Source organism: Elephantulus edwardii, unplaced genomic scaffold (genome assembly GCF_000299155.1).
Source record: "Elephantulus edwardii isolate Elephantulus edwardi_28Jun2011 unplaced genomic scaffold, EleEdw1.0 scaffold00258, whole genome shotgun sequence".
Taxonomy (NCBI): Eukaryota; Metazoa; Chordata; class Mammalia; order Macroscelidea; family Macroscelididae; genus Elephantulus; species Elephantulus edwardii.
Genome location: NW_006400008.1, coordinates 3,342,449 through 3,355,693, shown reverse-complemented (window position 1 = coordinate 3,355,693; position 13,245 = coordinate 3,342,449). Strand labels below are relative to the sequence as shown.

At 37.7% G+C, this 13,245-nt stretch overlaps 1 protein-coding gene across 1 annotated transcript in view; it reads right to left on the bottom strand.

Annotated features, from left to right (window-relative positions):
• COL19A1 (collagen, type XIX, alpha 1) overlaps positions 1-13,245 on the bottom strand; it is a 669,215-nt gene that overhangs the window by 300,814 nt on the left and 355,156 nt on the right. The gene's annotated exons all lie outside the window — the stretch shown is intronic.

Here is a 13,245-nt window from a genome sequence, read left to right as displayed (position 1 = left end):
GGCAATAATCAACAACAGTCATGATATTGTTTATTGGTTGTGTTAAGCCTATTTCTTAATGTTGAGATAAAACTCATATTGGAGGTTTTAGACTTTGGTATTTTACAGCAAGAGCTTCAATTCTTTTTTTATTTTCTATTTTTGTAAGGTAAGTCTTCCTCCAATTCTGAAGCCACATTCTTCTTTATTTAATTGAGCTTCTCAAATGATTTTCTCAACATAGAGTTTGAATAGGTATGGAGAAAGGATACAATTCCTTCATGCATACTTTTCCTGGTTTTAAACCATGATGTTTGTATGATGTTGTTACATGTCGTCAAGTCCCCAGCAAATTATAGCAACCCTATGTACAACAGCTCTGAAGCCTGCTCCACCTTGAGCCAAATTCACTGACTCCAACTTACTACCCTCATTGCCACAGTTACTGTATCTCATCCAGGGTCTTCCTCTCCTTTGCTCTCCCTCCACCCTTCAGAGCATGATGTCCTTCTCCAAGGACCAGCCTCTCCTGGCCACGTGTGCAACGCATGTGAGACAGAGCTTCAAAATCCTAGTTTTCAAGAAGAAACTTGGTTTCACTCTCCAAGACAAAGCTATCTGTTTTCTTGTCAATCCATGGTATGTTCAATACTTTTCTCCAGGACTGCAACTCAAAGGCATCAATTCTTCTTCTGTCATCCTCTCTGATGCATAGCAAGACATTGCAACAACTATGGCCTAGGAGCAGGAGTGGCATCTATTCCTAAACAACATGCCTCTAGAAACTCTATGAGCTATGAGAAATGGCTATAGTAATAGATAGGTTTCAGGCCTTTTGCTCACAGTGTTGCTATGACTCGTGTTCAACTTGATGGCAGTCAACAGGAACAACATGGCCTGGATTAGGTGCGCCTTAGTTTCTAGACTTACATGCTTGTTAACAACCTCAATCTCTCTTCCGTCTATCATGGTGCTGACAATAGGTCCAGTGGTGAGAATCTTTCCCCTTTCTTTCTGTTTAGACATGCATCTATGCATAGGTTTTGAATGAGCACAATTAAATGCTTTTGGATTCCAAGTCTTTCTAATATTACCAATAATTTGCTATGATTCCCACAGTCAAATGTTTTTTTATGAGTCAATAAAACACAAGTAAACATCTTTCTGTTATTCCTTGCTTTCAGTTAAGATCTGACTTGAGCAATAATATAATTTGTGCCCTGGTCTCTTCTGAATCCAGGGTGAATTTCTGTAAATTCTCTGTCAATATACTGTTATAGCTGCAGATTATCCGAGAGGCTGGTCTCTATGAGGAGAAGTGTGGCGTCAGGATTGGTGGAAGATCTATTAACAATCTGCGTTATGCAGATGACACAACTCTGCTTGATGAAACTGAGGAGGACCTCATACACTTACTGCAGAGGGTCAAGGACTGCAGCCTTCAGTATGGACTGAGGCTCAATGTAAAGAAGACAAAGATTCTCACCACTGTACAAATTTGTAGTATCAGGATGGATGGCGAAGAGATTGAGATTGTTCACAGCTTCAGTTTGCTCGGCTCCATGGTCAACACTCTTGGCACCAGCAGCCAGGAAATAAAAAAACGTATTGCCGTGGGAAAGTCTGCTATTAGGGACCTCTCTAAAGTGCTCAAGAGCAACGGTGTGTCTCTGGAGATGAAGGTGCGTCTGATACAGGCCATGGTCTTTGCAATCACTTGTTATGCATCAGAGAGTTGGACAATGACTAGGGAGGATAGAAAGAGAATTGACGCCTTTGAGCTGTGGTGCTGGAGAAGAGTATTGAATGTACCATGAACTGCCAAGAAAACAAACAGATTCATCCTGGAGAGGGTTAAACCAGGCTACTCCTTGGAGGCAAGGATTCTGGGGCTTCGTCTGACATACTTTGGACATGTTTTAAGGAGGGACAGGTCCTTGGAGAGGGACATCGTGGTGGAGGGACAGCGCAGGAGGGGAAGACCCTCTATGAGGTGGATTGATTCAGTGACTTGGGTAATTGGGATGGGTGTGTCAGAGCTAGTGTGATTGGCACAGGATAGAGCAGGATTTTGGGATGTTGTACATAGGGTCTCTATGAGTCGCAGGCAACTTGATGGCACATAACAACAACAACAAAAATAAGCTATAAATCACATGGAGTTAGATTCTTACTTGATTTTATTTGAGTAGGAGATTAATGATTGTTGTTGTAGTGTAACATTGATTCAGAAATGACCCACAGGTGACCCTCCAGTGAGTGTTCAGAGACAGTTAATCCCATGGGAGAAGACTATCCATCCTTCTCCCAAGGAACCACATGCTTTTGGCAATGCAGCACAGCTTCTTGCCACTAGGCCACCAGAGCTCTCTGATGATTAATGTTATAGTTCAATAATTTCTATAGTCTGTTGATCTCCTTCTCTCTCTCCTCCCTTTTTTCCTTTTCTTTTTAAATAGCAACAAGTATTAAACTCTTCCAGTTATTTTGTTAGGGAATTGTCTTTCAAATTTCTTGGCATAGGGTAAGTAAGCAGGTCCAGGTCTGTGTTTGTTGAAACATGCCAACTGGTATTCCTTCAATTCCTGGGGCCTTATTGTTGGCCAGTGTCTTCAGTACAGCTTGACTTTCTTCCTCTGTTACCAATGATGTAAGGAGATGTGCTGCCACCCCAAAGTCAGATTGTTGTAGGAACCAGCTGCTCTTCTGGAGAATGACGGACAATCTCCTTCCATGTAATTTAAACTCATAAATTAAATTAAATTCTTTTATCAGATTGATATGGTCCTAGAACAAAAGGATGATGATTACTTAGATTAGCATACTATTCACTGACTTTAACAAACGTACTTTACATGGGATGCAAAGCAAAACCACAATGAGATACCATCTCACTCCAGTAGCAGTGGCAAAGTTTAACAGCACAACAAGTAATAAATTTTGGAGAGGATGTGGAGAGATAGTATCTCTTATGGTACAACCACTCTGGAAGGCAGTTTGTTGCTTCCTCAAAAAGCTGAACATAGAAATTCCACATTACCCCATTATCCCTTTGCTTGGAATTTGCCCCAAGAAAATGAGAACTCACACTCAAATGGAAACTTATACATCAGTGTTCATAGCAACATTATTCACCATCACAAGAACATAGATACAGTCCAGATATCCAACCACAAATGAATGGATTGAGAAGTTGTGCCATCAATTTGCCTGTGACTCAAAGCATCCCTATGTACAATAGATCTGAACCTTGCCCTATCCGGAGCCAGTCTCACTGTTTCAGACACAGACACACCTAGCCTCCTTCCCTCAGTTACTGTGTCAATCCATCTCATCAATAATTCCCCCAATATGATGAAAGAACAGATAGGTACTGTACCTCTAACAGCAAATAATACAATAAGGCATTTGAATATTATGGAATGGTTGAATTTTACACATTCAATAATTTTTCAATGCAAATATCATTTTTTAAGCAACACAAATTGTGTCTATACATGTGGACCTAATCTGATGGATTACACAGGATTCAGATTGACTACATATGTGTAAAGAATTGCTCAGAAGAAGAGAAGCAGAAGATCAGCAGTCAAAACCAGGCCACATGCTGACTATGAAACAGACATTATTACATTATTACTCCTATTAAGTTACTTCAAATTAAATCTGAAGAACATCAAAACAAGTGCACAAGAAACAAAATATGATCTTGAATTTATTCCACCTAAATTTTTAAAAAAATTAAAAAAATCTCAAAACCAGGTTTGAGGCACTGAACAATTAATGATGAAAGAACAGATGAACTATGGGATGACATCAAAGATATTATCTATGAAGAGACCAAAATGTCATTACAAAGACAAGAGGAGAAATAAAAGACCAAAATGAGTATTAGAAGATATGCTGAAAATTTCACTAGAGCATTGAGAAACCAAAACAAAGGGAAGAGATGCCAAAGCAAAAGAGGCAAACAGAAGATTTCAAAAGGCATTTTGAGAAGATAAAGCAAGATATTATAATGGAATGTACAAAGAGCTAGAGTTGGAGAATAAAAAAAAAAAGAAAAAAATGTGTAGCATCACTCCAGCTGAAAGAACTTAAAAACAAATTTAACCCTTGAGTTGCAATACTAAGAGTTGCTATGGGCTAAATCTTGCATGAGTCAGAAAAGATCAAAAGACGGAGAAAGTACTTAAAGTCACTATACCAAAAAGAATTTGTCAACATAGAAATATTCTAGCATCACCTTCCCTCTGTAACTTGATTTGTGCCACTACTAGAACCTCTACTCGGAATATTATTGCTTGTTAATCTTTGACTCATGTACTTTTAACTTGTTAGTTAAATTTGTGTCTTCTAGGTTGCAATACCTCCATGATACATCTTCAAGGATATGATTATGTACGGCTAAGCACAATTAATAACAGTGCATCTAAATTCCAAAATCAATCTCCATAATAGTCTTTGTGTTTCCTACTGCCAAAGGGGCCCTTTAGAGTAGTGAGAGAAGATCTTCACCCTGAAACCTACAGCGTCCCTTTTCAGCAGGAAGTAGCTAAGAGAATACGCCATCCCCTTTTCCTTATGAATCAGGGTGAAGTCTCTCTCAGGGAGGAGTGATAGGGAATGGCAAAGGACACACTGACAAAGGAGATTAATCAGAACTGGCTTTGACAAGCACTATGGCAATTGGACAATTAAGACAGACATTTGGGGGGGGAGAAGAATGAACTGGGGAGGAGGGTAGAGAAAACAGTGCAACAATGAATGAATGAGAACCCAAAATCTCTGTAAATGTTCATTAATACTAATAAAATTTAATAATAATTTAAAAAAAGAAATATTCTGGCAAAAAATAATGTTCCAGGAAATGAGGAAATGTCAATTGGCAAGTTTCAACCGACAGATGCAGCCCTAGATGTGTTAGCTAGCCTATGCCAGTTAATTTGGAACTTAATCGTCCAATTGACAGGAAGATATCCTTACTTGTTCCCATTCCCAAAAAAGAGATCTAATATGGAAATTATATAACAGTATCATTAATCTCACATGTAAGCAAGAAATTGTTGAAGATCATCCAAAAATGACTTGAAGAGTACATTGAAAGAGAACTTGCAGAATTTCAAGCTGCATTTAGAAGAGGGATATCACTGCTGATGTCAGATAGATCTTGGCTGAAAGCAGAGAATACCAGAAGAATGTCTATTTGTGCTTTATTGACCATGCAAAAAAATTTGATTATGTGGATCACAGAAAGCTATGGCTAAAATAGAGAAGAGTAGGAATCACAGAACACTTATGAATTCGTATGTAGAATCTATACCTAGAGCAAGTGATATGTGCAGAACAAGGGAACAGCCAGACTGGTGTGTGTTAGGGCTGTATCCTTTCTCCATACCTATCCAAATTATTGAGGAGTAAAGATGTCAGTTTGAGGACTAAGGAGTGTCTTATTCAGGCTACAGGCTTTCCAATTACTTGCTATGCATATCAGAGCTGGACAGTGGAGAAGGAAAGGATGTTGGTAAGTGAGGAGGGTGAGTGAAGGAGAGGAAGAGTCTCAACGAAGTGGATTGACACAGTGACTGCTGCGGTAGGCTCTTGTGTGTCAGGAAGCATGTGGATGGTGCGGGATAGAGCAGGGTCTAGATCTTTTGTTCATAGGGCTGCTATAAGTCTTACTTGACTCAATGGCACCTAAAAACAACAATAACAACCAATCTTTATACAAATACAGGGAGAAAAGACTGAAGTTGTCAATGATTTCATCTGACTTGGATCAACAATCAACCTTTGTAACAGCAATCAGGAGGTCTGGAAATGTATTGCATTGGAAAAATCTGCTGTCAGGGGCCTCTGTAAGTCTAAAGAGAAATGATGCCAGTTTAAAGCCATAGTCTTTTGAATCACTTGCTAGTCATGCGATAGCTGGACAATGAATAATAATGACAGAACAAGAATTAAAGCCTTGACTTGTGTTGTTGGAGGAAAGTACTGAATCTCCCACAGACTACCAAAAGAACAAATAGAAGTATCTTGAATAAAATGCTGCTAGAATGCCCCTTAGAGGCAAGGATGGTGAAGCTCTGTCTCACATACTTTGGGCATGTTGTTGTTAAGTGCTATTGAGTCAAGTACGACTCAAAGCAACCCTATGAGCAACCAGTCTGAACAGCATTTTATCCCGTGCCAATCTCACACTCTCTATCACACTCAAGCCCATTGCCACAGTCACTGTACCAACCCACCTGGTTAAAAGTTTTCCTCTACAACACAATCCCAAGTATGTTGACCCTTTTCAAGGAATAACCTCTCCTAGCAACATGTCTAAATTATATAAGATAAAGTCTCATCACTCTTGTCTCCAAGAGTCACTCTGGTTGTATTTTCTCCAAAACATATCTGTTTGCTTTTTTGGCAGTCCATGGGATCTTCAATACTCTTCTCTAACACCACAGTTCAAGGGCATCAGTTCTGCTTCTGTCATCCTTACTCTGTTTTCATGCATAGCAAGTGACTGGAAAGACCATAGCCTGAATCAGGCCCACCTTAGACCTCAAACTGACATCATTACTCCTCAATTATTTAGAGAAGCGCTGACTACAGACATTCCCAGTACTTTAAGTCTCTTGATCTTCTGACTGCTGGTACCAAGAGTGTGTTGACTGTTGATCCGAAAAAAAAAATATGAAGATGTTGACACTCTAAAACTTTTCTCCAACTCTCATGATACTGCTTATCAGACCAGTGGTGACAATTAATGCTTTCTTGAAGTTGATATGCAGTCCATATTGAAGGCTGAAGTCTTTGATCTTCTGTAGCAAGTGTATCAAACCCTCCTCACTTTCAGCAAGCTAGGTTGTGCCATCTACATACCCAATGTTATTGATGAGTTTTCCTCTGATCTTGATGCCACATTTTCCTCCTTGAGTCCAGCTGCTTGAGTAATTTGTTTAGCATTTAAATTAAAAAGGTATGGAGAAAGAACACAGCTTTGATGCACAAACATTTGGGGCTATTGCACAAACATAGCAAAGAGACACCGCCTAGACATTTTGTTAGGAGGGACATTATGCTCAGAGAGTTGGAGGGTCAGCAAAAGAGAGGATTACCTTCAACAAGATGGACTAACCAAGGAAATGCAGCAACGGGCTCATCTATGTCAGGGGTGATGAGGAAGGCATAGGCTATGACAGGATTCATAACTGTTGTTCATTGCATTGCTATGAGTTGTGCTAAACTCCATGACACCTAACACCACCACCACACATTGAGTTCCTTAACTGAGATGTAAAGTTTGTACATGTATGACATCCAAGTAGATTGCTTTACCTTACACTCCTGGGACATGGATACAAAACTGAACTGCTATCTGCAGAAAGCCAAAGCAGGATACATCTCACACTATACACAAAAATAAGCTCAAGGTAAATCAGAGACCGGAGGGTAAAGACCCAAACTATAAAGATCATAAGAGACAAAACGGGACCAAACTTAGAATACATAGTCTATAATATAAAGAGGCTGACAAATATAGCCAGAAAGGCACAATCAGGAGAGGGTAAAACTGATTAACGGGACCTTCTAAAGGTTAAATACCTGTGTGCATCAAAATTTTTTTCCAACATGGTGAAAAGAAAACCTCCCAACTGGGAAAGAAAACATTTGGCAATATCATGTCAGACAAGGGTCTCATAACAAAAGTTTATAGAATACTACAAGACTGCCACAAGAAAAATACTGATAGCACAATTACAGAATAGGCAAAAGGCATGAAAAGAATTTTCACAGAGGAAGACATTCAGATGGTCAGCTGACACATGAAGAAATGCTAAAATCAGTGGCAATAAGAGAGATGCAAATCAAAACCACAATGATATACCACCTCACTCCAGTAGCAGTGACAATGTTTAACAGGACAGTAAGCAATAAATGTTTGCTATGATCTGGAGAGATTGTGACTCATATACTGCTGGTGAGATTGTAAAATGGTACAATCACTCTGGAAGATAGTTCGGCATTTCCTAAAAAAGCTGAACAAAGAAACTCCATATCACCCAACTATTCCACTGCTAGAAATATAACCCAAGGAAATTAGAACTGAGACACAAAAGGAGATGCTCACAGGAGCATTATTCACAATTTCAATAATATAGAAACAGCCCAAATGTCCAACCACAATAGAATGGATTGAGAAAGTGTGGTACATTCACATGGTGGGATACTACATAGCACTCAGGAGGAAAAATTTAGAAAAATACTACATAATTTGAGAGAGAGTGGGAGCATTATACTAAGTGAATGAACTCAGTCTCACAAGGACAAATACTACATATGATAATTATTGTAAAAACATAAGAATAACTAGTAAAACATGTATGCAGGCTCAAGTGTGAAAGGGTGATGGAACAGAAGGGTGAGGTGGGAAGGGGGGGATATCATTGGGTCACACCATTTTGTGGGGGGAGGGAGGGGATAAAGAATATGGGAAAGATCAGCAGAGACTTGAAAAGACAGGGTAATGGTCAGCATAGTTTAATGGTGATTAATTTTATAAAACACAACATACAGGAATGAGTGTATGACACACAATGTGAATGAAGGAAAATGTGAAACACAATGTATACAAATTTTGTATGCAAATGAATATAAAATAAAAAAATTTAAAATCAGTAATTAACTGGAATGAATATAATCTTAATTCTTTATAGAGGACCATGATTTTTGAGTTCTATTTTATAGAGCAATGTAAGATCTGATCACAAATACTTTTTTTAAAAAGGCTTAAAATAAAGTGGAACAATTTAAATAAATGTCTATGTATATTTATGACTTAAACAGACATGCTTTTATGTATATGGATTTTCAAAAGCATTATCTAGTTTATATTTTTGTATTGCAACAACAATAATGCAATTTGAGATATGTTTATATTTATTATCTTTAAACGCTGAGTATTTATTTCACCATGACATAAAATGACTCATAAATTCCAAATTGCCAATGCACTGTACTTTTAGGAAAGAATGTTTTACTGTTGCATTTTACAATGAATAACGTAGACCTTTATAAAAAAAAGCTTGAAATGTCTTTGGAAACAGAAACAAACTAAAACAGAAGCGTAATCCCCACCCCTATTACTGTCAAGTTGATTCTGACTCATAATAACCCTGTGGGACAAACTTGCACTGCCCCTAGTGTTTTCAAGACTGTAAATCTTGAAGCATACTGCCTCATCATTCTCCAACAGGGTGGTTGGTGTGATTAAAGCTCACCCTTTTAGTTAACAGCCAAACACTTAAATATTATGCCACCAGGGCTCCCATACCAGAATAGTGGACGGTGATATTCTTAAATCATTCATCTAATAAAAGTTATATAAATCAGCCAAAGGAGCTGACTGAAGGTTTTTCCAAAACATAAATCTCCGAGGCTAAAGCATAGATCATTCTAGGGCATTAAGCACTAACATTTTTGTAGTTCCCGACAAAGTAAATAAAAATAGCTTCATAATCTAGAAGTACCTTCTATTTTAGTCAACTCACACACTCATTTCTTTTTTAAAAAATAATTTTAATGAACATTTACAGAGAATTTGGATTTCCATTCATTCATTGCTGCACTGATTTCTTTTGCCCACAAATAATGTTGTTATATGTCATTGAGTCACCTGCGACTCATAGCAACCCTACATACAAAAGCTCTAAACTCTGTCATATCCTGAGCCAATCTCATTGTCTTCTTCCTATAACCTTTGTCACTATGTCAATCTCATTTCATCTTTCTTTTCTGCATTGTCCCTCCACCCTCCCAAGCATGGTGTCTTTCTCCAAGAACTGGTCCTTCCTGGCTACAGAGGTAGAGCTTCCAAATTCTTGCCTCTAGAGAGCAACTTGGTTTCATTCTGTCCAGGACAGAGCTATTTATTTTCTTGGCAGTCCATGGTATATTTAATATGCTTTTCCAGCACTACAGCTCAAAGACATCAATTCTTCTTCTGTCATTCTTATTCATTGTACAACACTTTGATGCATAGCAAGTAATTGCGAAGGTCATGGCCTGGATCAGGCACACCTTAGTCTCTAGATTGACATCTTTGAATTTTAGCACTCTGGAGAGGTCCCTGACATCTGACTTTCTTAATCCAATTCATCTTTTGAGTTCTTGACTACTGGTTCCAAGAATGTTAATTGTGGACCTAAGCAAGCTGAAATTGTTAACAATCTCAATCTCTTCTCTGTCTACCATAGTGCTGCCAAAGTGTCCAGTGGTGAGAATCTCTTTTTTTCTTAATGTTGAGCTTCAGTCCATCTCAATATGGACTTGAGTTTCCAGTTTCTGAAAGTTAACTGTGAACTAAATAGGAGTTATTTAACTTTTCCAAAGGCACATAGTTTTTAATCCACTAGCTGCTCGTATGAAAAATGGGCAATCTCTTCATGTGCAATTATATACAGTCCCCGAAAATCTTTTCGAGGGTCAACTATGAGTCAGTTCTATCTTGACAGTACACACAACAGAGTGTTGATACAAATCCAGGTAAATCATATGGGATCATACTTGTGTGTGTGTGTGTGTGTGTGTGTGTGTGTATTTATACACACACACACACACAAACTATGTATTTATTATAATGAAGAAAAAACAAATTATGCTCTTTTGGTATTTAACAAAGACCTTCTACTTCATTAATCTGTAAATATATAGTTATAATTTCTCAGGAATTTTAGTAAGAATGGATTATTTAATAGTTAAGGCTTTGATTCATATATATTTAAGAGAGTAACTGTGTTTTTTATACCATACCATTCAACATATTTAAAAGAACTATGTTTTTATTCCATATGATAATATTTGTAAAGATAATATTTGTATTTCTATTTGATGCCAATAGAAATACAAATGTTTAAAAAAAAGAAATACAAATGTTGACTACATAACCCAGCTCATTGCCAATTAGTCAGAATGAAGTCATAGCTGATTCTCCAGTGGGTTTTCAAAGACTAAATCAAAAGGGAGGAGACTGCCTATTTTACTAAGTATAAATGATCAGTACAAAAAGAAAAAATAAGTTGAATAAATTAGTTATTTTTCCTAAACAAAAAAGGTTACATAAAGCCAACAACACTGAATTTTTTCTTTTATCATTCTCTTTCTCTTTTATTCCCTGTCTCCAGTTTCATTGTAGTGTCTAATATAAATATTGAACTAACTAGGTGGGGGGAAAGAGAGAGAATGGACAGAAGTAGAGAGACCAAATCACTTACTAAACTGTGTGTGTATCTTGCATACATATAATTAGAGAAAGAAGTATTTCATATGTGGATACTAGATGCTGTCTTGTGCTTTAGGGCCATCTGTTAATGCAGCATCATTTGATTTATAAATGACCAGCTGAGAGTTACTCTCAGTTGCCTGTGATATTTAAGGGAATTTTCTTAAGAGTCAAAGCTATTCTTCCTCTCTGTGCCTAATTTCTACTTAAGCTGAATTTATCTGGGCCTTAAGGATCTGGCATTTAAAGTATTGTTTAGCAAGCATGTCTAAGTCACTTCTGCTGTTGACTGACTTAACCTTTGGCTTCCCTGGAAACATTTGGTGCCATCTGCATGAGTGTTTAATAACTTCCCCAAGGGACAGGTCAGAGCAACATAGTCATTTTCTTAAAAGTAGTGGATATATTACACGAAATAGCACTACTCCACCTTCCCTCACCTGTCACTTTCTAGCATAATATACAAAGGTCAGAAAAGGAATGAGGAAAGAGACAGAGAGGCATTAGTCAAATATCTTTTAATTCCCAGCTTGCATCTGAATCATCAGGTATTTTAGTAAAACTATTATGAGGCATGGAGGCTAGATTAATCTCTGAATAGACCTGAGAGAATATTCATTTTTCAGTCTCTAGTTAATCTTAACTAGCAAAGAATAGCTGCCTTGATCACTGAGTTTTTTAAAGATCTATCTCTAGGAAACCAAGCTGACAAAAGCAACTAAAAAATTGATAAGAAATATAAGAGTTTCATAAGAAACATAAATGAGTTTATGTTTATAGGAGAAGAATAGTTAGGGATGGGAGAATGATAATAGTTGTATAAGTCATGGAATAGGTTAATGCCAGTAAAGTATATGTACAGAAGTTGCTCAACATATGGTATACGTATGTTCATATGTGAATTGGTATACAGTCTCAATAAAAAATTAAAATCAATTACATAAATTTTACTTTTTGGGGAAAAAATTATATTATCTAATCATCCTGTCATTCCAGCTAACTGAGGCGCTTCCTGTCATGCACTGGCCCTTCACCTTTCCAAGCATGATGTCCTTCTCCAAGAACTCACGTTTCCTGATAACATGATGGAACTTCACTCTCCTCATCTCCAAGGTGCACCCTGGTTTCATTTTCTCCAGGACAGACATGACAGAATGTGGAAATCTTCTAAAAATATCATTAGTATCACTTGTAAACAAAATCCTGCTGAAAATGATAAAAAACACAACTGTAACAGCACATCAGCAGAGAATTGTCAGATGTGCAGGTTGGCTTTAAAAGAGGCTGTGGCACTAGGGATATTATAGCCAATGTTAGATGGATCTTAGTCGAAAGCAGAAAGTACCAGGGAAATGTCTATCTGTGTTTCATTGATGATGCAAAGGCATTTGACTGTGTGGATCACAACAAACTGTGGCTAGCTCTGAGAAAAATGGCAATCCCAGAACACTTGATTGTGCTTATGCAAAACTTACACTTTGACCAAGAGGCAGTCATCAGAATGGAGTAAGGAAACATTGCATGCTTCAAATTCAGGAAAGGTGTATGCCAAGTACGCATCTTATATTCATACATTTTCAATCTATGTGTGGAACATCTGAGAGGCTGAGCTCTATGAGGAGGGATGTGGCATCAGGATTGGAGAAAGACTCATCAACAATCTGTGTTATGCAGATGACACAACCTTGCTTGCCCAAACTGAGGAGGAACCAAGACATTTGTAGCAGTAAGTCAAAGACTACAGCCTTCAATATATATATTGAAGCTCAACATAAAGAAAATAAAAATTGTCACCTCTGGGCTAATTAACAGCATCATGATAAATGGTGAAGAGTTTGAGATTGTTAACATCTTCTACTTGCTAAGTTCCACAATCAACAATCTCGGTACTAGCAGCCAGGAAATCAACACATAAATTGCATTAGGAAAATCTGAGGTCAAGGACCTCTCCAGAGTATAGAACAATGATATCAGTCCAGAGACTAATGTGC